Raw genomic sequence first — 25,504 nt, 5'->3', positions numbered from 1 at the left:
TGTGTAAAATGTCATTGTGAATGGGTGGAGACTATTTCCAAACTTATTGAAAGGAGAGAAGAAACTTTCTGAAACAGGCCATTCTTTCAGTCATCAGCAAACTTCATCAACACAGAATTTCACAAGGCTTTCCTTTTCTAGTTTTGTCCTCACTGTCCACCATCAACTTTGGAAAAAAAATAAATAAAGCTGAGAACCCCCTCAATTCATATGTCCTCTTATTTCAAAAAGGTTCCAATTGCTTTTGAGAATGCCCGGACTATAATCTCCGTCCCTTCCCTACAAATCCATCAATGCCTCTTACCAGGTGTGCCTAAGACAAGATCCTGCCCTGGCCTTTCTCAAGCTTCTCCCAGTCTCCGTATCATCCTGAGGGAAGGGAGCATTTGTTCCTTTCTTCCCAATCGGCCAGAGTTCTCCAGCCTCTTGCTTTCAGAGGTTTGTCACTGCTTTGTTTAGGAGGTGTGTTTTTTTTTCTCCAATTCATTGTGGAAAAGGCTGCCTTCACTTGATAATGGAACTACCTATTACAGCTCTTTTTTCTCTGCCTAAATGTTTTATTACCTGCACCCTCATTGGAGCTATATCTCACACTTCCATGTAAAATTGTGTAGCACCTCTTCCTTTTTAGATTCTGAACACAGAACACCACAAATTTATACCTGTGAGGATTACTATTGACATGCCAGACCTGTGGCCAAAATTATTACTGAAAAACCACTTTGTAGTTACCTACCAAGTGGACAGAATTCTATAGTGACTCATATGATAACCAAAAAAAAATTCCAAATCAGGGATCTAGAACTTTGGATCACTATAGGAATAATATTCTAGGTATATATCAAGACACCCCAAATTATAAGCTAAGTTCCACAATTTATTATCACCACATATGACCTGAATAATTTGAGTTTGATTGAGAAAAGTCTGAGCAATATACAACATTGCTTCAACAGCTCCAAATGAGTGTTTGGAGATTAACAGAAGGAAAAAATTGAAACCTTTAGATTAGGGAAAGTATGCATTACATTAGTGATTAGAGAAGGTATGCCTTTTTAAAAAACAGAATATCCTTTAATTGCTTTGAATTCAGAGATTTATTAAAGAAGATCCAAAGCTTTTGAGAAAATGGATAGAAAAGGAAAAGTTTACATGTGTCATTTACGGTTAGCAATTATTTCCCTTTCTTTGAAGTTAAAGTTTCTTTGCAGGTGAAGGTATCTTTTTGTGTTATTACTGGCCCTTTATCCATGGTTAGATTAAAGAATACATTTTTTATTTTTGTATGGTACTTTTCATCTGCAAGAGTTTACGTACATTCTTAGTAACCTTCACAGTGTTTTTATTGAGATATATATACTTCTTTTTATACAGAACTTTATAAAATACAATTCAACAGGCAATATTCACTATTATGAAAGCTTTCTCACTTTCTGACCATCTTCTGGCAAAATGATTTGTACCTTTTCACCTCTATGCTGTTAGTTAGTTATTCTCAATGCACTTTATCATTAATATTTACTTTCAAGTTATTTAACTGCATTTTTTCTGAACACTTCCTTTACCAGCTAGAATTATACAGCTTTGCCATGGTGCTCATATTACTTCTACATTCTACAAAATAAATTTTCAAAGTCTAGTTTAGACAAAAATCTCCAAGGAATCATTGGATACTTTATCCACAAATTTTCTAGAAACCTGATTTGAGTGTAGATGTTACCCTTTGTTCTGGTTCATATATTTAGCTGAGATTTTAACAAATCTTTTCTTCCTTTCAACAAAGTTGAATTTCTCAAAACATGCATAAGTTTTCTTCAAGAAATAAGGGTAAATGTATACTACTATTGTATATTAATGGATGAGTCTTGGACTTAGCAAGTGTTCTTATAACAACCGTCTTAAACACAAAGACTTGCTGTCATTCACATCCCAGGTGTTACTAGCTTTAGATGATTGGCAATTGGCATCAAAAGTTAGCCACCCACAAAACAACAAGGAGGTCTATGGAAAGGGTGAAACATTCTACGTGGACTTGGAAACTGGGTGATCTGACTCGTTCCCATGTGAAGGCCAGGATCTGTGCTAGAGATGAGTATGGACAAGGAATGTGTCAGCATTGCAAGAAGATGGGATTCTTACTGCTTTGTCCTTCACACAGCTATCTATACCTTTGCGCCACCTAGAAACAAATGTGATAAAGAATAGTGTCAGCAGGTATTCAGCATGATTAGAACCAGCAAATGGGGCCAGAAACTGTGCCTGAATAGGCACCAAAAAGGTATTCCAAATCATCGCTCCCCAGAATGTATGAGAAAAAAAGTCCCAGGGAGAAAATGGGGCCTGAGCTTCATAACCCAAAATGTCCTTATATGGGACAAGACCCCAACAGGGAAATAACTAGCAGCTTGTTGCACGAGTTATTGTCCATCACGGGCAGATAAGTAGGTAGTGCTATATTCACATCCCATTCCCACGTTTTCTGAGTGGCCTTGCTCAATCAGACAACTTAAAAGGTCGCCTTTGTGCTGATGGGCCTCTAATTCTGGCCTCCAGCTATGATTTCCCTTCTCAATATGAGGACCATATGGCCAAGTATATCCTACTCCTTTTGATTCAAAGTCTTTTTAAATTGGGCTTGTAATACCTCCTGCTCCTCCTTTGTTCTGTACAGCCCGAACACTAACAGACACTCACACATACACACATATGCATAGACGCACACGTATGCACACAAACACACACACACATACACACATGCTGCAAGTTATATACCGATTCTATCTTTTCTATCATTGACCGTCAATTGTCATGTTCAATCTCCTCTACCAGAGCTATAGTTGTAGGCTATATCATCTCACGCTCAGACAACTGTAACCTGTAATTACTTTCTATTAGGTTAATCTCTGACTTCTGTCCTTACCTTTCTCCTGCCAATCATCCGGACTTGATGACCAACCTCACCCAAGTGCGTACAATTCCTTAATGTCCTGTTCTCGTTTGCACACATGGGCATGCAGGCACAGCAAGGGCTGTACGGAGGACTCTTCTGGCCCTGGCTAGCAGCTGCCACTTAGATGTCACTGACATAATCTGTGCATCTAAGGTTTCTCCTGTATGGTCTCCAAAAGGAATTGTCTTCCTTGTCAAGGACTGACTAGGAATCCCTTCTTGTTTATTATACCCCTGACAGATGGCAATATTATGGGGCCTGGACATGACCTGCCTGATTCACTATTATATCTTTGGCACATAGTCAAAAGATATGTATTAGTTCAGAAAAGGAAGTAAATGTAATGTAAATAAATGCAAATGTAAGTAAATATTTATGTAAATATGTAAATAAATGTGTACGTAATTAAAACCTCTGAAGTCAATGTCTTCCTGTGATTTGACTCTACGATCAAACTGGACCATAAAATAAAACTGGACTATAGAGAGGAAAAAAACGAATAGTCACCGTAAATTGGCTTTTGATTGTCTTTTTAAGTTTTATAATATTTTTATTGGTTTTTTTTCTCATTAAAAAAATCACTGGTAGTTTTGCCATTTACAATACTCATCGTAATTCATTTCCTCCAATTTTGCACCTAGTCAGCATCATTTGTACTATGAGCAGTTATCATAACATTGATAAAACTTTAATAAAACTTTAAGCCTTACTTTAATGAGTTTGTGGGGGAGAGAAAGGACAGACAAGATGGGGGAGAATTATGGAAGGAATGACAACAATCAACACAACCTTTTGAAGTTCTGAAAATACTAATTAAATTTAAAAATAGAATAAAATAAAATTTAGATGTCTTCTGGAAGTTTGAAAAGGCTTGAAAAAAGGTTTATTAAAAGTTATTAAACCTTTTTAAAGTATTTTCTATGTTTTCTATGTTTTTAAAGTTTTTAAAGTATTTTCTATATTTTCTATGTTTTCTTCTTTAAATTCTAAATATATATAGCATCTGCTTTAAGTGAGATTTTGTCATTACTGTCATAGTCAGTTCTTTAAACATTTTTAGGACCATTCTTCAAAGCTGTTACCTTACTAGAAAAAAATATTACAGAAGGAGAGTGTAGTTCAGCCTATAATCTTTCTTACTTCTCATTTTAAAACCATTTAGCAAACTATAGCTACCCACTTTACCTTTGAGAGTCAACAAAAGTGCATCTAAATAAGTAGCCAAAGGTATCTTAATGGCAAAAGATTTTGTTGAATGGTCATAATGCCATCTTTGAAGTGCATTAAGGTTCCAATGGCATTAAGCCTCGAAACAGTTTAGATGGAATAGTTTTAAGCCAGATTTCTCCTGAAAGTTTGGTGTTTAAAGCCTCAGTGAAATCTCAGGGGCCCAGACATCAATTTTTCCCATGTTTTCCTCAGTTCAAGTTATTCCTGTCCCTATGGTAACTTTAACAGCATGTTGACTATCAAGGAAATGGAGCCAGAGACTCACAGCAAAGAAAGCTCATGAGCGTGCTTCTAAGTGCACAGAGTCACATACACAGGCACGCACGCACGCACACACACACACACACACACACACACACACACACACACACACTTTCTTGAGAAAGACAAGGATTATCAAGTTGTGGATTCAGAACAAAATTAGCAATTTTATATGATTTCTCTAACACAAAGATGTAACAAATGCTATAATAAAAAAGAATTATTTGATTCTAGCCTGAGAGCTGTATAAAGACTTAATTAGTTTTCGAGGCAGTAAAGAGCATGAGGTCTGCTCTGTCTCTCACAGTTTCCTGTTTGGATAAGAAAAGGAATTCACAGAAGCACAAGGCCTAGACCACTAGACAAGACCAGGCATGTGGTCAGGATTGTTGTCATTGATCTTGCCATGGTCAGAAACAAAACTACAAGACTCATATGAGAAAGCAAACATTCATAATGGGATGTTTTTTCCCCCCTCTCAACACACACAATGTGGGAACTGGATCTTACTCTAATAATAGTAGGTCTCGTGGTAGGATCTGGTGGAACAGGCTCTACCCTGCAGAACAAAGTGTGACCAAGAACTTAGAAGAAAGTTCCTGGAAGTTCTCCCTGCAAGGATTCTTTGAAGGGTCACTTGGGTTTTCTTCATATACAAAACCTTTACAGAAAAAAGTTTAACCTTTTCAATTATTAACAATAGTTTTAAAAAGAAGGATGTTTATTTGGCTTGTTATAGACAAGCCCATTAGCAAGTCTATATGTTAACAAGATGCAAATTTATTTTAATACCTATGTCATTTCATAGAGATTTGTACAGATTTACTAATCTTTGTATTACTGCTTTCTCCTTACTATTTATTATATCTTTGGTTTATTCTACTCAGAGCACTTTGGGTAAATATTACCCATGGCTACCTTGCACTTAATCAATTAACAAAAAAAACTAATTTTTCTTCTACTAAGATTAAGAACTATGGCATTAACAACCATGAACTTGGATATATTTTGCATGTACGTCTTTATAAGTTGAACTCTTGATCACAAAGCAGATGTCTCTAAACAAGACAGTCTTTGATTATTTACATTCATTTTTCTTCAAAAAATTCTGACTTTGTGTGTGTTAAGTTTATGTTTTTATGATAATGAGTTAAGAGTATGACTTTTATCTTTCTACCAGAGAAACTATATTATTAAGTAGGAAATCATATGCTTTGGAAAAAGTGCTTGATTGAAAGAATTTGCTATATTATATTCCATTGTATTATTATATGTTCTATCTACTATCTTTAATTCATTTATATATCATCTATATGTCATCTCAAAGTAAACTAAAAGACTAAATGAAAATCCAATGGAAAAATAAATTGAAAAATGAATATGTGAGGAAACCTAAGTTTGCACAAGTTTAAGAATCTTGTCTCTATGTTTCTTTGCTTCTTTTCTTGGCCTCTTAATCCTCAGTGGTAATGTCTCTTCTTTGCCCCTACATTAGTTCATGAGATTCTTTTTCAGTGGAAGCAAATGAATGTCAAGCTTCACAATTATTAATAATACAGAGTTTCAGGAGCAGAGTTAAGCTTGCTGAAAGGAGAATGGATGGAGTTATGAGGATTCTCTGAAATAGGAAGTACAGACATTTTGATGACAGTCAAAACATGCTAATAATGAAAGGATACTTTTATATGCTTTCAAAACTGCTCATAATTCATTTCAGTGTCTTCTCTTTTTAAGGAAACGTATTTGAAGTCTCTGTGGGTGTCTCTGTGTGGTGGTAGAGAAACTTTCCTCACTCACTTTTGCCATTAATTAAATCATTTAATATAATCACTGATGTTAACTTTCTGGCCTCCTTGTCAAATTCCCATTTCTACCTCATTAAAGACCATAAAAAATAGAAGAAAATTCAAGAATTAGACAGGAGTTGGAACCCATCTGTGCATCTACCACAGGAGAGAAGTCTTGAATCTCTAATTAGACTTACTAATTGGTGACTCCTAGAGCAGAATTCCTTCCTATGTGGCCAACTGCTGTAGGAGAAAATAAGCTGAAACACTAAAGATTTATTTGTATTTTATATTTTAAGAGTTCTAAGGCATTTTAATGAGAATCTCACTAGAAAAGAAACACATCTTTACTGTTTCCAACTTTCAAAGAGCTGAACAAAGACAGTAGAACAAAATTGAGCTGGTCAACTTTGTTAACTGAAATCACTAATGGTGGCCAAGTTAAAATTTATCTCAATTTGGAAAGAAGAGGATCACTTTATTGCATCCAGGATGCAATGATTAACCACACTGAAGCCATGAGGCTTTAGTGTTTCTTACCCTCAATAAGGAATAAGAATATGAAGCATGAGTGACTGAGTTGATGGAAGGGTAACCACACAGCCTTCAGTAGCCTAGTCCCACTGTACCCTGTAAGAGTCATCTTAGTATAAGCCTAAAAGGAAAGGGGTTTTGTTGAGTGATCTGACTGAGAAAGCAGGAAAAGTTATCCTTGAGGATCTTGCTAATGAAAATGATAAAGGGTTTCATCTCTTACACACATTTACCTACCCTACACTAACTCTATCCAAAGTAAAGAGAAGGATTTTGAGCCAGGTGTATTTGCTCATTTGATTTTAGAATTTTTTGAGTCAATTCAGGAACCTCTGTGCCTCAGTAGATAGTAATGGCAAAGATAATGCAGTGCTTGTCTGTGTTGTTCAATGCTATCCACTAGCTGGTATATGCCCTGGTGTTTATTGAATAAATAAAGGCTCATAGTGCTAACAATTGAAGTTTTTTTCCACTTATGAGAACTTAGTAAGTACTTGAGACTCTGCTAAACATTCTGTGCATCTTTGTAATTAACATCTGTACATTTTGAGAACCAAAGTCTCCCAGGTTTCACTTTTTTTTTTACCTTAAAGTCTTTCTGAAAATTAGTAATCAAAAGAATCTACGGTAATACTGAGTAAATTAAAATGAAATATTAGACTGTTCCCTCATTGAAAAAATATTTTCATAATCAAAACTAGAGGCTACAAAAATTTTTCAAAAATAATTATACAAATTCATAAATTCACAAACCTATAGAAAAGAGACTTTTGAGATCATCTGGTACATTTCATTTTGTTTACAAAGGAAGAAAATGAAGCACAGATTGATTTATATTTTACCCATGACAGAGATAGGCACAGATAGCCTTTATCACCCAAGAGGTCCCAGTATCTTTATACATCCCTTCACAACTCCCTTCAAGATTATTAGAGTTGATGATGATCTATTAACCAACAAAGCCATAAGATACAAAGAACTCCAGTTACAGCATTGCCTCATATATCTGCTGGGATATATGTAACAACCTAATATAAACACTGAAACATTAATTACTAAGGATTCTTAACAAAGTGACTGTGATCGAGATCATGAAGGGGAGGTAGCAAGTGAAGAATTGCCATACTGAACCTCAAATTTCCTGTAAGCTTTGCTCTGAGATGCTTCCAACTTAAAAAAAAAAGAAAAAGGAAACTTAAAGCACAAATCCCAGTGATAGATTTCCCTTTAGATAACACTTAGTTAAAAGAAGCCATTTGGTGCTTTAGCTTGGTGTTGTCAAGTCCATACATTCTTGAACAAATCCCTCCCCAGAAAGGAAAAAGCCAGGTCAAGGTCAGAAGTCTCAGTCACTTATTCCTGCGAAAGTAGCACGAGTAACATTCTACTAAGAGATTAATGTCTGTAATGCCAATGACAGGACTAGTTATATAACTAAGTGTGCTCATGACTTACCTGTTTTTCTGGGCATAGGAATTTCTGTCCTGAATCATGAATGCCCCCTATCCAATAACTCATGTGTAAGAGGCTTGACTCTCAGAATAGCATTGTAGGGAGATGATAGAATCTTAGAGGCCAACTTACCTGGAGGTCTTTAGGCCACTGGAGCAGGACCTCAAAAGGAATTGTGGGATACTAGCCCTTCTGTTCTATTTTGTTTCCTGGCTATGAGGTCCATGATAGGAGTAGCTTTGCACTAGCGTGAATTTTCCCTCATTCATCACAAGATGTGCTACAGCCTGGCTATCATCTTAGATTAAAACCTCCAAAACTACAAGCCAAAAACTATAAGCCTTTTCTCCTTATAAACTTTCTCAAGTATATCATTATAACAACAGAATGCTAACAAGGAACAATTAGATAACTCAGAACATTACTGGAAAGTGGCCATCCCTTTTCAGAAAAAGAGAATTCATATGAATTACAAGATGTTCTTTTTAATCACAGCAAAGCAAGTCAGTTTTATGGGATCATTGTAAAGCCAACATAATGTATCCCACCACCTCCAGAAAAGATTTTTCCCTTTCAAGAGAATCTACCTTGGATTTAATAATAATAAAATAAATTTACAAAGCTCAATTTTAATTTTTTCCGATAGTTAGCTGATCACAACCAGGATGTCTACTCTGTACTCAATCAAACCTCGAACAAAGGAATTTAAGTCTGAAAAAAAATACATTTGAAAACCAAATGAACTAACGCCACATTCCTTTTGTAGAAGCAGAACATTGAGAGAATATGAAGTCATTTTTTTAGTTGCATGCTTGATTCTTTTTAACATGATAAACTTGAGAATGGAAAAGATAGCTGTCCCACACCTCCAGTGAGGGAATCAGAGACTCAATAGTTGTCTATGACTCTGATGAAGAAATCTTTAATCAATAATTCTGATTTCTTGATTTTGTTCATTTAAAACTAAGGAACCGCAAGGCATCAATTCAGACTAATGACTTATAGTAAACAAGATTTTCTATGCAGAAGACTGGAGGTTCCAAACTTTAGACTACCTTTACTTCTTTCCTGTCAAATAATGTCAACTTACACTATTGCTTGGTGCTTATCTTAAGTCTGATTTTAACAAAAATTCAAGCTATTAAGTGACAGAGAATCGCATATTTTATTTAATAAGCCACATGTCAGGCAGTTTGGTTTCTACAGTTACACACTTCATTCCTTTTTTTTTTTTTGGTGGGGGTGGAGGACTGATGCTGACACACATGGCCAAAACTTTTCCTGAGCTCAGTCTAATGACTAGTTCCTAAGTTTTTACTCCATATATAGAAAGGCAGAGTTGGACCAGCTGCAGTGTTTCACTACTAGGATTTGCTTCACTACATAGGAACTCAGGAACGTTGCACAGAAGCAAGATTTCCTTATAATATAACCACATTTGTAACAGTTCATAAGTCACATGTGAGTGGTTTAAGTATCAAAGCTATTTATTATATTTGTCCGGTTAATAGTATGCTTACCTCATGTAAGATTTGGGGTAAGCTGAGGAAAAGAGTAGAAAATTAGTTATCAGTGTGAACTTATTTCCTTTTTGCATTGTAATCAGATTAAAATTCAAGTATAATAACCTCAGTTTATCCCCAAGTGGGTTTAATTCTCTCAAAATGCTTCAAAAGAGATATAACTCTTAAGGGAGAAAAAAAACAGCCAAATGTCCACCTCTTGATAGAGATATTTTTAGACTTACATATTCATTTTATAACTTTCATTTGCTCATTTATCCATCAAAAGTTTATCTAGAACCCAACTCATGGTCAGCACCAGACTGGGCACAATCAAAATCCTTAAAATACCTTACCTTTCTGGAAGAAATTGCCAAAGAGACCCCTATGAACCATAGACAGATATATGGCAACGTTGAAAACAAGTTTACTTTATATGACCATCCCTTATACTGCTGGGATCCTGGCAGCTAGGTGTCCAATGAACTGCTACTGAATAGCTAAACATGAAAGTAAAGAAACATTATGTTTTTACATTCTTGAAGACAATGCAGCACATTTGAAGGGACAACTGAATGGACTTTTTACTGTATCCAGAAGATCCTGGGGCAGAGAACATTTTCATTGGCAAAATGGTGGGGACAAAGGAGACACTTAGAGGGAAGGGAAACAAAGGAGGAGGCTACCATGCTTGATAAGAAATGTACTCATTATCTTGCCCATGTAATTGTAACCCCTCTGTACAGTATTTTCACAATAAAAAATTACAAAAAGGAGACACTTATGACAGGTTCGATTACATCTGGGGTTGGTGAGCAAGCAGAACACTGGGAAGATGACAGGTTCCAGTAAGATAGATAACAAATGCACCATATTGAGCAGAGCCAAAAGGACTATTTTACTTCTTTATTTAAATTAAACTTCAAAGCTATTTAAAATTTCTGCAGAGAATTAAAGGATGAAAGCTTTATTCAGGAAGTAGGATTTGGAAAGAAGACAAAGGTAGCATATAGCATGTAGAGAAAAAAACTGCTGTCAGGATTTTTAAATATGCCTTTCCATTAGATCATTGGACCTAAATTGTTCCACTTTTGAACTGAGGCAAAATTAAGTGACTCTCTTCTAACAAGTAAAATATAGCAGGAAGGATAATTTGTGACTTCTGTTTATTTTATTTTATTGTAAAGATGCTGTACAGAGGGGTTACAATTACATGAGTAAGGCAATGAGTACATTACATGTGGAACATTGTTACCTCTTCCCTTGTTGTTTTCCCACTATCCCTTCCCTCCCCCACCTCCCCTTTTCCCCTACTTCCTCCATTCCTCCTCCCACTCAAAGTTGTAAAGTTCAGTTTCCAATATACTGTCCTGTGGGTATCCTTGTTGCAATGGGTCATCCTGTTGCTAAGTGAAATGAATCCCAAGATATAGACACAAGAGGTCTGTCTTTGTTGTTCTTTTAAATGTACTAGGTGATTTTGTTTTGTTTCCTTTGTATGTTCTTCCCCTATGGTACATCCCCTGTTGTCACTGTATTCAATTTTGCTATCTTGCATCTTGTGTATACATTTCTCTAGTTTGAGGAGGGAAATGGAAATAAAATAGTGAAACAAGGACACAGAATTTATGACTCCTGACAGGAGGTTCTGCCTGATTGTGTCTCTTGGATTCTTCACTTCGGGGTGAGTCAGATTCTATATTGTGCTGACACACGAGCTGCCCAGCGGGGACACCCGCATGAGGAACAGGGGAGACATGTCCACTTCCATCAAAAGCACTTACAACTTGCCAGCCAAATGAATAAACCACCTTGGCAACGTTATCATCCAGCCTGGCCAACCTGCAGATGGTCACATCCCTACAAAGAGACTTTATCCAAAACACCACACAGCACCAAACTGAATTTCAGACACTCACAAACTGTAATGAGTGGAATGATTTGTTACACAACAAATAACTAAAGAAGCAAACTGTTAAGGTCAGCTGAAAGGTTGTTGCCACAATCTAGAATCTGAAATGTTAATCTTGACATAAGAATAGTTAGAAAATTAACATAAAATATTACTAGTGACAAAACTGAATGGTTTATTAAACTGAGGAAAATAAACCAAAGTGGCATTGAGAAACCATGAAAATGGTGTTGCCCATGATAGAAATTTCAGTAGAGACAGGTAGGAGAAATAGCTTTAAGGAAAATAATTTTGAATCTCGTAACGACTGGAAATTAGACTATAATGGAACTTTACAATAAGAATGAGGAGGCAGGATATGGGATGGGAAGGGTGGGTGGCAGGAAAGAGGTTGCTCAGTCCCATAATCCTAACTACTCAGAATGCTGAGATCTGAGGATTGGGTTTTGAAGTCAACTCAGGAAGTAAAACCCCATGAGACTCTGATTTCCAATTAATTAGCGAAAAACTAGACATGGAGTTATGGCTGAGGGGAAAAGGCTGAGACAGTGCTCAGGTCCTGAGTTCAAGCCCCAGTACCACCTCCCTGCACATACACACACAAAGGACAGAGTTGAATTTTTAAAAATGGCTTAGAGATGGTTAGCTCAACTAGAACATTTTGTAGATAAGATAAGGCTAGTGCACAAGTCTTGGGGCTTAGAAGGATGCCACCGTTAGTTTAATGCTTTGCTTTTTCGTTGTTGAAAGTCTTAATAATTTTTCAGTGAGGGGCTCTGAGCTCTCATTTTTCAGTCCACCTGTATATTAAGCAGCTAGCCTGATTTTCCCAGTTGATTCTGACAGAATTTCTTGATAAATAGGATTATATGTTCCTTGTATAATTCTGTGATTGTGGGGAGAAGAGTTGAGAACAGAATCCTGTAATTCCTACCACATTGAACTGTTTTCCAGTACACTCAGTGTGTTCCCATTAGTAGCTACTTTCCAGAGAGTTAATCACCATAGTGACAGTTGATCTAAGGCACTGATTCCCTTTAAATTGCTTACAAGTAACATTCATGAGTCTGAAATGTGGATTCTGCCTCACAGAAATGGAGAATTTCACCATGGAGATGTTGCCATTCTGATGAATATTGAATCAATTAATTATAATATTACATAATAGCGTATGCTAGTCATTCAGATTTACTGAGAGTAATAGAATGTTGGGGAAATATTGAAAGAATGGTGCATTCTGCTTGGTGAGTTATAGTCCATGATAGTACACTAGATATAGCCATTTCTTAAGAACTAACATCATTGAGCAAGAATGAACTATTCTTTCTCTATATTAATATTTATGCATAATAGCTATATATCTTTATAGATCTCTTAATCTCAGCATTGCTTAACTTCATCTTAATTAACTTTATCTTAATTAGTAGCCAATAAATATTAAATGCATGTGTTTAAAACATAAAACTTCATATAATATAGGGTATTTGCTATTTCTAGAGTACTGCAATTTATAATTTAATGTAAGCAGTTCCATTTATTGAGGAATAGAAAGAAAACACATAAATATACTCAGTAGCAAGAAACGACATCAAGCAATCATCTCTGTTTTGAGGAGACCACAATTACTCTTTAAATTGTATTGTTCTAAATAGAAACATAATGCACAAAAAGAAGCATTCAGAAACAAAGATGGTAAAAAAAATAATAAATGGGGTGACAGAAGGATCTTTCTCCCCAGGACTTAGTACTGTGCATTGCTTCCTTGTCTATTTAAACCCTCTGTTAGAAAAGAATCTTATTTTCCCCCAGAAGCTTTCAATACTGCAATTTTGTAAGTGCTGGAACAGGGCATCTTAACCTTGGTCTGTGGAATTCTGGTTTTGTGGTCTCTAAGAAGTTGATAACTTTCCCTGAAGCAGGAACAAAAGAATGTGGCATGGATATGGATATATATATATATATATATATACATACATATATATATATATATATATTTCTTATCCTTAAAGGTCTGACTCCCTTTTCACCTTAGTCCCAGGTAGTCTTGAAGGCCTGCCACAAATTCCATCTCCCCTTCCACACTTCCAGCCATAGCTCTCCTCCTCACCCTCCACTCTTGGTAACCCCACTTACCTCTAGATTCCTGAGACTTTCCTCCCGACATTATCTGGGTCTCCTTTGGTACATTTAGGCCTATTTCTCCAATATATTGGGAGGCCCCATTGACAAGTACCAAATTTGTATCTTGCTGCCAGCACAGTGTACTCCAAAATGAGAAGCCTTCAGTGAATACTGGGTGTTGTTGTCTCTGTCTTAGACAATCTCCTGCCCTGTGCTCCACAGGATCTGCAAGATTGCTCTAACGACCTTCTCTCATCACTATTTTCCCACCTTTACGCTGATCTCATTAGATTCCCGTTGTTCATACCCATTCTTGATTATTGAATGTCTGATGTTCTTTTTCATTTTTAAATTTTTTATTGTAAAGGTAATGTACAGAGAGGTCACAGTTAGCTAAGTCAGATAATGAGTACATTGGAACGGTGTCACTCCTTTGGCTGACAGTGACACCCTTTTGAACAGTGATACCCCTCCATCATTCTCTCCTAGTTTGTCCCCTTCCATTACTCCCAGTCCCCCAGCAACCCTCCTCGGAAAGTTGTATAGTTATTTCCAACACAGTGTCTAGTGAGTATCACTGCTGAGTTGGCTCACTCTTTGTCTGACATTCTTTCGTCCCATTTACATTCTGCATTTCTCAACTCACATTCTCAATTGTATTGACAAGGAGAGTTTAGATCTGGATCTGGGAAATGGCATTTCAAAATTATCATAATAATGTGGAGTAAAATTTTTCCAGGGTTTTATAGTATTTCTCCTAACATCGAAACCTAAGTATACTCTCTGCAATAGACTTTAATATCCCCCAGGATGCAGCTTTTCACTCAAAAAATATAATTTCCTCCTTCTAATCTGTGGTAAATCATGCTGGAGCTATGTGGTTAAAAAAAATGAGAGGACTTTCTTACTTCTATCTGTTGTCTGCTTTGTGAACATGTGTATGCATGGTGGGTGCATTTGCTTTATATTAGAATTATTTACATAATTATTTGTCCTACTCTAAACCAGAAATTCCCAAAACCTGTCCAGAGCTCATTTTTCTTCAGAGTCTATTCTACTTTGCATATGGAAGACCCACAAAAGATTTTAGCTGAATTTAAAAGAACTGTTCACAAAGAAATAAAATGTTAATGGGATAGCTGAGCACCATGTTTTAGCAAGAAAGCAACAATAGATATGTGCTTTTTTCAAACTGTTCCTTCCAAATGGTTAAAAAAGATGAAGGCCATTTATAACTGCTTTTCATGTAATTTCTTCCCACTTGGGAAAACAGGGCCAGTATGACCAACCTGGGCAGTTCTGATACAAGGAGGGGCCAAGAGTCCAAAAGAGCTGGGACTTGCTTTACTTAACAATGTACAAGCACATCTTCCTAAAGTATGCCCCTAAACTTTCCTGGACAGAGCTCTTTTCTTGGTGAAAGACACTGCTTCCTGACCCAGACCAGTTTCTGCCTTTTGTCCAGTTTCATTGCAGTTGAGTAAATTTTCCTCTGTCCTGTTCTCTTCAGGTGCTTGCAGATCTGTGAATCAGTTCACAACTTCGGTTGGGTAGTTTCATTTTCTGTCAGGTATCTCAGAAAGCAGTGTCCCAAGTCAAAGGGAATCAGAAACCCAATTAAGCAATAGTAATCTGGTTGAGATACATTTAGGACATCTAAACACTTGGTTCCTAACCTCTACCCCCACAGTAGCTTTTGTTTACCTTGTTGGAGGTTTGAATTCATTTGCTGGAACTTTTAAAAGATTGGGAATTACCTTCCAAATAAACAATAAATCTCAAAAACCTTTTTAATTTGAGATAGTCTCTGGCACACATACTCAGTGAAAAGGCGTCATGAATCAGACATGCTGGACTATCTTCTTTTGATTTTACAGAGATTCACCTCAAATCACTTTACAAAACCGAGACAACAAAAATCTAGCCACTTGCAGACACAACACAGAAGCCAATCACTGCAGAAAAGCCAGTCTTTTCTTATTCTTTTTATAAAGCTTGTATAGAAAAAGCATTTCTTTTCCTTTCAGAAAAAGCAAGGTTTAAAAAAGAATCTGCAAGTCTCAAATATCTTCTCCTTCTTAAGTTCTGCCCTTTTCTTGGCACTTAATCACCTGCCTGTCCCCATCCTTTCCCTGCCCCACAATGTCAACTCAGATACATTTGCATCAATTATCTCCAAGGGTACACGATGGTCTTGGAGCCTCTGTAAGCGTTGGATTTCTGTGATCATACACACAATCTTAATCTTCTCAATGTGTCTCTCTTTACCTCTCACAGGTCTATGTGGGATTCGCTATAATTTTGAAGTGCTTGACAATTTACTCTCCAGTTAGCATCCAATTTTAAATTACATTTTACTCAGGTTACTCTGGAGATTCAGAATGAACTTTATAACTTGGGAGGGGTTGGGGGGTTAGCTGGGGTGGGGTGGAGTAGGGCGGGAGGGAACGGATAGTGGGACAGCAAGGGACGGAGTAACAATGATTGACAAGTAATGTACTCATTGACTTACCCATTCAACTGTCACCCCTCTGTACAGCATCTTTACAATAAAATAAATTAAAACAAAACAAAAGAAAACAATACATCAGACTGGAATAACCACTAAAGGGAATTAAGTTGAGTGTCTCTGTTAACATAGGCTTATGGTGTAGAAAAATACAACCAAGTATCTAGCTGCAGTTAGAAACTACAAGGCGATTTAAAAAAATGGAAAACGTGTGTTTGGTTTCTCAAGCATGTCTGATAAGGCACTCTCAACAAAATGACACGTTGCCAAGTGGATTTGGCCTTTGCTGCAGGTCATGATGTGAGGAGAAGAGTGGAAATTTTCTTGGCCACAGTTTTTCTTTTACATGATCTCTTAGCTACCTAAGCACCATATATGCTTTATTTCTACTGAAAACTATTGTTTTTGGTTTTTTGCTAATGGTCATTCTAACTGGGATAAGGTGGAATCTCAATGTGGTTTTGATTTACATTTCTTTTATAGTCAGAGATGTTGAACATTTCCTCATGTGTCTATTGGCCATTCTTATTTCCTCTCTAGAGAAGTTTCTTTTTAATTCTTTAGGCACCTATTAATAGGGTGGTTGTTTCTTTGAGGATTTGTTGATGGGGGGTTTAATTTCTTGAGTTTTAGGTATATTTTTGAAGTCCTTGTCTGTGGTTTAGCTACTGAAGATCTTCTCCCAATCTGTGGGCTTTCTATTTATCTTGCTAGATATGTCCTTTGCCATGCAGTTTAATGCAATCTCATTTATATAGTCTTTCTTTAATTTGTTATGTTTCTGAATCTTTATTTAGGAAGTTTTGACCTGTGCCCAAGGAACCCTATCCCTTCCTGTAAAAATTTCAGGGTCTCTGTTCTTATCTAGAGGTCTTTGATCCATTTGGAGTTGATTCTCGTGCAGGGTGATATATAAGGATCTAACTTCTGTTTCCTACATGTCTCTTGAAAACTATAATATTTAATTAGTTATTTCCCCCATTACAGGGGCTGGCACTGGGAAATAAAAGGTGATCTTTTCTTATACATGAATGTCAAGCTCAGTTTATCTATGAGAGAAAGACACTTTTTAGGAGCTCTAATAATATTATTTAGAAAGCTAATTGTTTCTACTTCGTAGATTCCCAGAAAATCATTGCAAATTCAGAAATAAGCTTTGGACACAGGTGTTGTATTTCTCATGTCACTTATAAGAGGGAGTAGACAGAAACTTACCTTAAATATCTCAATAAATATTTCATATTCATAGTAGGATGTAGAAGTACTGGGTTGTTTACCTAATAGCACATTCCAGAACCAGATTTTCTTTATCTCCCGTGCACCTGTTCTTTCCTCTCCTTAAACTACTTTACAATGTTTCATTAATTGTGATTAAAATTAAATTTAAAAAAACTCCTACATATTTACATACTTTATCTTCTTGGTGCAGATTTGTATATCATCTGAAGAGAGTCTATACCCCAAGAGAACTGTAAAACAGAGACAGAAGGATGTGCTAATGAGTTAGGGTTATCATAAAGAAAATTACTAAGGTCTAATAATGTTTCACAATTTTATTAACTGTTGATGACATCTACTGGAAGTCAGTTGCTGAGAAAATATTTGTTTATTCTTAGAGAATACTTCCAAAGCCTTGCTAAATGCTAAGAAAGGGACATGGCACTTTAGAAACTCATCTCAGTTATTATTAGCCCCATTTACCAGATAACAAAGTGACAGCTCAGAGAGAGATGTGGCTTCTCATATAGTTTGCAAATAGCTAAGCTAAGTGACAAATCATGCTATTTTTATTCAAAGTCCACAAAATTATTGTTACTATTCACTAATGCTACACTCATGCTTTGTGATGCTAGCCTATTGACCAGTGTTAATAAGCATGTCATATAATGTTGGCAAAATAGAACTTTTAATCACTAGAAAGAGTATTTAGGAACTGCATCATTCTATCTTGTGAAGTAATTGGTATATATTGCTTTAATATTTTTTTTCTTTTTGGTCGGTCATGGAGCCTGAACTCTGGGCCTGGGCGCTGTCCCTCAGCCCTTCAGCTCAAGGCTAGTGCTCTACCACTTGAGCCACAATGCCACTTCCAGCTTTTTTTTCTGCTTTTGTGGTACTGAGGAATTGAATCCAAGGCCTCATGCATGCAAGGTAAGCACTCTACCAGCCTCTAATGATAATTATTTTAAATTGAGAATAGATTTGTTCTAGTCATTTGCAACTGGAGTATGAAGAGTCAAACAAAAACATGTTCCCTGATTGAATTGGAGTGTATTCTGTAATAACAGAATATTTATAATGTACATGTAATGTACATGTAATATTTCATACATGCAGGTATCATTCTGAACATTCACATAACTATTAGTTTCATTGTTACAAGCAACCAAGGCACAGTTCAAATAACTTGCCTAAGAACCCAAATCCAGATATTGGACCTACGATTGCAAAGACCACCACCGGATTTCAGAACCTAAATGCTGAGTGAGATCTGCCTAAGAGTACAAACAAAACACACACACTATACACTAAAAAATGGCCAATGATACCTGACTCCTAATACACACAATGTCATAAATGTCCGGGAGATTGTTCTAGAATAAGTATTAAAGAGACATGATATTCAATTGCAAAACATGGTTCTAAATGAATCCTGGTCTCGCAAAAACACATACAGCTTCTAAAGATGTTTTTTTAACCATTTTGGAAATCTTCATAAGGCTATTTATTACATAATATTCTTATCTTAAAATTTTTGACTGTCGTTATACTATTGTGGCTAGGGGAATGTCTGTATTTTCAGACACTATGTGGTTAATATATTTAGGGTTGTAGTCTTGTAGTATCTGACGGTTATCAAATAATTCAGAATTTATGCATATATAGAGTGATAAAGCAAACATATCATCTGTTAGCTGTGCTCATGTGTGTGCATATGTGTATGTGTGTACATATGTAGATTTCTTTCTGTCTCTCAATCTAGACAACACCCATCGCTATTTACTTCTCAATCTTTCCCTGGCCCCTATTTCCCTCTTAAATACAATTTTTGGCAAAATAACTCTCACTGATGTTTTTATGAATCCTCTTTCCTAAGCTCTACCTCTACACTTCAGTTTCTGGTATTGCCTAAAATATACACATTTTTCTCATGGCTCCTCTAGGATATACCTAGTATCGGCATGCTTAGGTTTCTGAGGTGCTATTGAAAAGGAATAACATAGCCCCAGGGATTCACTATAGGGTGATCTGTAGTCTGTCCAGGATATGTGCAATGATTCTGGAGCTCTAGAAGGATATTAAAGAAATATTCAATAGAAAATTCACCTTTCAAAATATCTTTACATCCAAGCTCTGGTCTTTGTTTTGTAGTACTGGCCAAGTGTCACACTTGCTAAACAAACACTGTACCACTTGAGCTATGTCTTGTTTTAGTGTTTTGTTGTTGTTGTTGTTGTTAGGGTTTTGTACTTTTAGCCTAGGTCTCACTTGGAATCTGATCTTCTTGAGTAGCAGGTACTAAGCTCACCTTGATTTTTGAAATAGTGTTTTTCCCCAGAAAAACAACAAATCAAAGAAAGGCAGGGTAAATGGGATTGCATGAAACTGTAGAGCTTCTGCATGGCAAAGGACAGAGCTACCAAGATAAATAGAAAGCCCACAGATTGGGAGAAGATCTTCACTAGCCATACAATGGACAAGGGCCTCATGTCTAAAATACACTTAGAACTCAAAAAATTAAACAGCCCAAAAACAAATCCTCAAAGAAACAGCCAACCTATTAATAAATGGGTTAAAGACTTAAAGAGAGACTTCGCTGGAGAGGAAGTAAGAATGGCCAATAGACACATGAAGAAATGTTCAACATCTCTGGCCATAAAAGAAATGTAAATCAAAACAACATTGAGATTCCACCTTACCTCAGTCAGAATGGCCAATATCAGGAAAAGTAATAATAACAGATACTGGTGGGGATGTGGTCAAAAAGGAACTCTATCACCTTCTTGTTGGGAATGTAAACTTGTTCAACCACTCTGGAAAACAATATGAAGGCTCCTCAAAAGACTAAACATAAAATTTCCCTATGACCCAGAAATCCTACTCCTGGGCATTTACCCAAATGACCACGAACAAGGCCATTATAATGTTACCATACAACTATGTTCACTGCAGCATATTTACCACAACTAAGATGTAGAATCAGCCCAGATGTCCCTCAGTAGATGAATGGATCAAGAAAATGTATACATACCCAATGGAATTTTATGCTTCTATCAGAAAGAATGACATTGACCCAGTCATGAGGAAAAGGAAAGACTTGGAAAAAAATAATATTAAGTGAAGTAAGCCAAACTCAAATAAACATAGGCTACATGGTTCCTTTTATTTGTAATAACCAGTATGTCTAGGATAGTTCTAGCAGAGCATCACAATAGCTCAAGAGCTATGTATATATGACCATATAAAATGATGCTAATCAAAATGAACTCCCAAGATATGGAAACAAAAGGTTTGTTGGATTTTTTTTAGTGTACTGTTTGCAGTTTTTTTTATTGTCTTTCTTTTTTTTCTCTTTGGTTTATTCTCTGTTGTCACTGTGTTTGATTTCAGTACTTGTTTTGTATATACATTTATTTGCTTTGGGGGAGGGAAGGGGAATCATAGAAACTGTGAGACACAGGCAAAGGGTAAGCCCATGCCACAGCCATACTCAGAGGACGTTATGTTGGAAGTGAACTTTACAATATGGGGAAGAAGGGAGTCAGGGGAAGGAAAGAGGGAGAAAATGAGGGATAGGGTGGGGAGGGAAAGAGGGAGAAAATGAGGGATAGGGTAACACTGTTAGACAAGAATTGTACTCATTTCCTTACTTATGTAACGGTAACCCCTCTGTACATCATCTTTACAATAAAATATTTTTTTAAAAAAAGAGGAAAGTGACAGCTAGACAAGTAGACTGACAAGAGGTGGGACTATGGGTCCCGTGGAAACTGCTATGCCTCAACATTGAATGCTGGTATGACCACCCCACCCCCCACCCCCCAACACACACACTATCAAGTTCCTATGCTAAAACCTAATACTCAAGGGGCTGGTATTAAGAGGTAGAGCCTTTGGGAAGTAGTTCATTCATGAGAGCTCCACCCTCAAGTATGGGATTAGTGCCCTCACAAAAGAGGACCTGGGAAGCTACCATATCTTTGGCCACGATAAATTACTCAACAATATACATCCCTGGAGGAATGACTCTTACCACACATCAGACCTGCTGGCACTTTGTTCCTAGATTCCCCAGGCTCCAGAAAGGTGAACATGTGAATAATCAATTTCTATTTATTGTAATTTACTTGGTCTGTATAGCAGACTAATAGACTAAAAGAAGGATAGTGGCAGAGAAGTTTGCTTGATTTTGTTTTGTTTCACAAAAAGTGACAGATACAGGGCTGGGAAGGTGACTCAGTGTAGAGCGCTTGCCTTGCATGCATGAGGCCCTGGGCTCAATTCCTCAGCACCACATAATCAAAAAGAAAAAAGCCGGAAGTAGCACTGTGGCTCAAGTGGTAGAGTGCTAACTTTGAGCTGAAGAGCTGAGGGACAGCACCCAGGCCCAGAGTTCAGGCCCCACGACCGGACCAAAAATAAAAAATAAGAAAAAATTTTAAAAGTGACAGATACAGAATTATGGGAAAACCTTCCTATTTTAAAATATTATCTCCTGTATCCCTATTTAAACGATTTGTTTTTTCCCCATAGTGTGGGGGAGGGACATACAAATTGCAATAATGAGATGTACAAGACGTTATGTCGAAAACGAACTTTACAACTTTGGTGGGGGGGGGCGGGGAGGATGGGGGGGCTGGGGGGAGGATGGGAAGGGATGGGAAGGGGAAACAAAGGAGGAGGCTACAATGCTTGATAAGAAATGTACTCATTATCTTGCTCATAACCCCTTTGTACAGTATTTTCACAATAAAAAAAGAAAAATAAAATATTGTCTCAAAACCTATTGAGCTTTAATTAATTAATTAGACTATCTATGACCTACATACAATATGGCTTCTGTTTTATTCAAAAATATTGTTGGAGGCATTGAGTCCTGAGACATATGCTGCCCTAAATGGCAACAAAAGTGTTAAAAGTTAAACATGATCATCTTAATAATAAAAATGTTTTTATATATGTATGGGTATATATAAATATAGAAATGTATGCATGTGTCTATGAAATCTCTAGTCTTAATTTGTACTGATCATTTTTATTTAAATTTTATTGTAAAGCTGATGTACAGAAGGGTTACAGTTACATACGTCAGGTAATGAGAACATTTCTTTTTGAACAATGTCACCCCCTCCCTCATTTTTCCCACTTTTTCCTCTCCTGACCCCCTCCCACCCAAGTTATAAAGTTCATTTCCAACATAGTGTCCAGTGAGAATCATTGCTGAATTGATTCACCCTTTGTCCCACCATTTTTGTGATTCCTCTTCCCCACCCCAAGTCAGATAAACTTATACCTCAATTCCTTTTGTATATAAACACATAAGTACTAGAATAGTACTTAAAGAGGTACTTTTGTACCTCTTTAAATTCCAGAAGGTATTTGTTTTAAAATCAGATTTATAAAGGCTACAGTTGTTCCTTAAGTTGTTCCTTAATAAGCAATATGCTCTAACTAAATACTTTGGTTAAATAAACAAACCATAATCTCCAGAAAGATTAGTATGGTTAATGATGCTCTACCCTCCTCTCAGGAGAAAGATGTCTGTGAGAAGGGTAAACCCCAGGACAATTTTGAATTAGCCCCACAATTTCACAATAGTGATGTAAAATCCCACAGTGACCAAGGTAATACGAATTCAGGAAGAATATTAGCTAGCTAAATCCAACAAAGAAATAATTTCCACTATGGCCTCATAGTATCCAAGCTTGACTCAATTTAAATGTTGCATGATATGACAGGTTATAAAACTATACAAAAATAAGATTGGTTCATCACCACTTTGGCTTGAGATGTCTCCTGAATCTCTGCAGACTGTGCTGAGGTTTCTCTTCTCACATAGGCAATGAGCCAGGTGGTTTGCCTTTCTGTTGGAAAGGACAGCAATGTTTCTTCTTTGGCACTAGGCCCTCCTCAAACAGGAAGCCCTGGCACACAGGATTTCTGTGAATTGCCTGATCTATCACTGATTTATTAGTCAATGTAATGAAAAGAGGCCAAGGAAGAATGCACTTTTCCATGTGAACAGATAACAGTTGGAAATGAGTGAGTCTTTCTAAACCTTGGCCTACCATATTCAGTAAGCATTGGATTACTGGGTTCAGCCACCTCAGGGGACTCTACCTTCGCCCTCTGTGCCTGTGTGGGAGAAGGCCTGGCAGGGCCAGGAAGCTGATGGTGTGTGCTGCAGGACCTGAGCAGTGTCCACCCTGCTTATACTCACAGCTGATCTCAGCTCCTCTGTCCATGGCTTCACCTACTTCATGAGGAAGAAGCTTGTTGGAAAACACCATGTGCTAGACAGAAAGAAACTACATTCCCATTAGGAGCTTGTTTTGTTTTGTTTTTTCATGTTCTCTACCATAGTGTATAAAATGATAATTTCCTGGTTTTGTGTCTTCTCGATGCTGATGACTTCTTCTGAATGCGAGTGAAAAAGCTGGGTGCTTCTAAAAGTGCTTCTCCTTCTCCTCCCATTTCTTGTCTCCAGAGACATTTTAGGGTTGGGGAGCCACGAATAGACAGGTAATAGGAGTCAAAATTGATGAGATGGAAAGTTTGCATATGTTGGAAAGTAGATTCATGTTCTCAGCTTGCCAAAGGCCAACTAACCAAAGATGAAGACAGGAGGCAGAGAGTGAAGTAAGGAAAACAAGAACAACAAACAAATACTGTAATTCCTTTTTCCTCTCTTCCTCCTTCCTTCGCTAGTCTGCTTCCATTCTGTCCTTCATTTCTCTTTCTCCCCTTTTCTTCTTCTCTCATCTACTCTTCCTCCTCCTTCACTCCCTCCCCCCTTCTCTCTCTCCATCTCTCCCCTCCTTAGTCAAGATTTGAGATTTAGAATGCTTGAGAGAAAACAGCACATGGGGAGGGGAAGATATTTTCAGTTCCTGATAGCTCCTTCTGAACCCTCTTATTAGCATGATCTGGGTTTCTAAGATGGCTCTGACATGGGGTTTTTTGTTTTGCTTTCCCAGAGCCACATCCTCCTCACCCCCCATCACCCTCTACGCACACACTTTGAGATACATGAATAAGCCATACAATACCTCTGGGCCTGGCTGCAGAAGTATTTCTCAAGGGCCCATGCACTTCCTTGTGAAAGGAAGTTAAAAAAGACAGTAGTGACTCTGTGCACCAGAGCCACTGCACAGTTCTATTTTCCCTGTTGCCACTCTTGCTTTGACCCTGGCAAAGGACAATAGGCTTCCATCCAAGAACACCACCGCCTTCCAGATAGCAATCATCACAAGCATTGCTCTAAAAGAAGAGAGCCCTGAAACCTGGAAACCAGGAAATACCTTACACCTATGTTTTTCCATGTACTAAGTCTTAGAAGAAATGACAAGCAAGAAGGAAGGCAGGCTCTGAGCAAGTTCTTTCAAACTGAAAAAGAAAGAAAGAAAAATGGTAACATGATAATAAAGATTGTAGTTAAGAAAAATCTGTCTTCACCCAATCCTCCCCGGATTGGGGAAGGGGGGTATAGGGGGAGGATGGGAAGGGATGGGAAGGGGAAACAAAGGAGGAGGCTACAATGCTTGATAAGAAATGTACTCATTATCTTGCCCATGTAATTGTAACCCCTCTGTAGCGTATTTTCACAATAAAAATAAAAATAAATAAATAAAAAGAAAATCTGTCTTAACAGGATCTCTCATGCTTTTGAAGAAAATCTTTCTTAACAGCATCTCTTTTGTTTTCCTTTTTGATTTTTTTAATGTTTTTGTTTTTAATTTTAGGGACTGTGGGGAGGGCTCCTGAATGACAGCCAAGCTTTCAAAAGATGGTGTTTCATGCTGAACTGCAGATGGCAAAACAAGCTGACTTCTGATGCACAGAGCTGGCTGTGGTGGCCAGCACAAGCTTTTTGCCACCCACAGAACTCTAGAGCCTCACAGATTTGCAGCTTCTGGTCTCAGACTTGTAGAAAGGATCTGGTTTCTTTTGGCTCAGAGGGAGTTCTGGCTGGAGGCCTTTGTCTTGTAAATGTAACTTGCCAAGGTCTGGTAGCTCCTAGCCATC

The sequence above is a fragment of the Dipodomys merriami genome, unplaced genomic scaffold (assembly GCF_024711535.1).
Source record: "Dipodomys merriami isolate MVZ:Mamm:240054 unplaced genomic scaffold, mDipMer1.0.p SCAF_30, whole genome shotgun sequence".
Classification (NCBI taxonomy): Eukaryota; Metazoa; Chordata; class Mammalia; order Rodentia; family Heteromyidae; genus Dipodomys; species Dipodomys merriami.
This window is presented reverse-complemented; position numbering follows the sequence as displayed.